Below are 3,029 nucleotides of genomic sequence, written 5' to 3'. Positions count from 1 at the left end.
AGATTAGGGGTGCCAGCACCACTATGACAATCTTTCAGAGGATGTATGGACCAGTACACAATGGAAGAAAGCCATAGCACAAGTTTAGACTGGAAAACTGGGTTTAGTCCAGACTGTGAAAAGAAGAACGGATAACTTCACTGTAACTTCCGACATACAAAGTCCATTGTAACTGCTCCTTACTCCCTACCCAAAACATGGGAGAACTGAACTGTCCATTTCTTTAAGAAGTCCGCTTAGTTGCTGGAGCAAACCAACACAATCCTCTTTCAAGGTCAATTAATACCCGGCTGCATGTGCATTCATTTGTTAACATTACATTCATTCCCAAGAATGCTTTGTTTCCTCAGTGGTCTTGAGGCAGGGAAGGCCACCAGCTGATCAGACAAAGGTATTGCCCCACCGGTTCGGGGAATAGTTTTGATATAGTAAAACCCAACAGGACCCTCCCAGACCTTCATCTACCATATACAAATACATGGGCTTCCAGGCTCCATGAGCCACTTGGAAGAGCCCGAAAAATTGAGTTCCTATCTTGCCTGCTTGGATACCTACCACTTCATTTGAAGTTGTAATCTGAGCTTGAAACTTTACTGTCTCCATATAGCCAAATACAAGCTGTAACAATCTAGCCCATTGCAAAGCCTTCAAGTGTTTTTCCCTGGCTAACTTTGGGCCAGTCACAACTGCCATGTATGAATCATGCTATCTTCTCTCTCTTTTGAAAGTGCATAAGGGACAAGACTCTCACTGTAAAAGAATATGGGCCAGGTATGTACTACAGATAAATAACTACATGTTTTATGGATATTCATCTGAATTTGAGACAACTGATTTTCAGTGTTGTCATGCCCCTTGAGCATTCACTTTCCACAAGTTTTCTAGTGCATAAGTTTACAGACAAAAAAGTTTGTAGACACACTGATTTTTTTAAGCAACTCTTCTCAGGGAAAAGCTGGATTTGTAAATAAAGAGATTCACATAGAATACAGACTTATATGTTCATCCAGTCAGGAAAACAGATGTATACCATATCCCAGAATATGCGCATCTTATTTGGCCAGGCTAGCTATTGCCTACTTGCAAGAAACAAGCTACAAAAACTAATTATTCATAACAATGACTGGGGAGTTAATAGATTCATTTGATAAAGCCATTATCTATTCACAAACAGTTTGAGACAGGAGAAAAATATGATAGTCATTGAATAAATGGTAAATTATGAATAATTCACCCAGTTTCCATTTCTAGAAACACCTTTCAACCCGAAGCATCCCAATACATTTTAGACACTTTTTACATATGCAAGAACTGCTTCATTCACCATTGAAATGCAGCCAGCCCCATTGTGAAGTGGGGTGGCTATTCAACAATAGCGTTACAAACCTGTTTAGGACCAATTTAGACAGTGTCTGGGTCGCTCCATTGTCTAGCAAAATGGCAACTGTGGTCCTTATAAGTTATATGCCACTATAATTATGGCTGACTAAGCAGGTGCTGTTGGTGATCTTCATTCAACCACTTCTTATGCATTCAACCATACCTCATACAAGCATTCAACTTTACAAACAGTAAGATATGCATTTTATTTCTTTCACTAAAGTAGCTGATCAGCGAACACAGGACTCTTAGTGTCAACATGGTAGGGCTAAGGGCCAGAGTTTTACAGAGATTTAAGTGCCTAGCTCCCTTGAAAAAGCTGCCCCTGTGGTCTCTGCTCTAAACTGGGAAGCTTGTACCTTCAATGGGACATACATGTTGCCCTCTCATTTAGCCACATGCCAACAAAACAGAAGCCTCCCTCCAAGCTGAATTGTGCAGATATATTTTGTATTATGTTCAGAAAAAACCAAGGCAGGAGTTCACCCCAATTTTCCCACAGCAGAGTAGTGAGGCTCCACAGAGTGTACCATTATAATACAGACTTGACATCGGAAGATAAAGAAGCCACAAGAGAGATGTGTTTTGTTCAAATAAAACATTGCCAAGAAGCTTAGCAACATCCTTGACAACTTTATTTCTTTGTAAGAAATAGGACAAGCCCACCTGGAATATGAGACACAATGTTCCACATGTTTCATGAGGTTGTTGAAGTGTCCCACTTCTGTTCCCTGTCCTCTAAGTGCATGGGGTACTACCTGCTCGACAGACTGATTAAAGGAGCTTTGATTTGCGTAGACACTATAATCAAGTCCACAACAGGGTCATCTGCATAATGAGTGGTATTTGGGGCTGAGTGTTGGGCAGGTGCTCCTTACAATTTATAACCCAAGTCTTGAGACAACCAGATAGTTTATTTAAGAGCAGTAAGCATCACTATACATGTAGCCAACATAAAAGTCCTCTAAAAATGTCCACCTACCTTTGCACAGAGCTAGCATTCCCACTAAACACTGTGCTTCTAACATGCTTAACATGGGGAAAAACATCTTAAGGGAGTCTGAAGTGGTAATGGGCCATGAAGCATATGGCAGTGTTCTGGCATCTCAAAAGCCATATGCACAGGCCTACAAACTGTCGGGATGTGATACACTACAGATAATATCCATGATAAATTATTCACTTAACCAAAAATTGTACATCAACCCTCAACAGCTGGTAAAAGCTGGATCCTTGCCCAGTACATTAAGGAAGTTTGCTTCCTCAAAGCTCTACTGTTCTTTGGGGGATTTGAATTATGCATGTTACCATGAAAGCTAATGCTGTACATATGCATTCAAAGTTATTATTAACCTCATCAGGCAGAGAAGGCAGCTGTTTTTTCAGCTAGTGTTCTTAGGATGTGGTGATGTTTTAAGGACTCACTGAAATAAAGGAGGCAAGTAATCTTTTTTCCTCCCAGGAGAATCTAGGGGTGACCAGTCCAAGCTGGCAGAACGTGGGTTAGAGGCTGCTGCCAGGGTTTGGGATTCATTCATTTTTTGGTATTATTAATTAGTGTGTTGCAGATCTATGGCACCTTCCAGCTGTGAATCACAACATGCCCCACAAAGACGAATTCATTAAGGCTGGCTCTGCCCTTGAGAAGC

Source organism: Alligator sinensis, unplaced genomic scaffold (genome assembly GCF_000455745.1).
Source record: "Alligator sinensis unplaced genomic scaffold, ASM45574v1 scaffold628_1, whole genome shotgun sequence".
Classification (NCBI taxonomy): domain Eukaryota; kingdom Metazoa; phylum Chordata; order Crocodylia; family Alligatoridae; genus Alligator; species Alligator sinensis.
Note: the sequence above shows the minus strand (reverse complement) of the source record.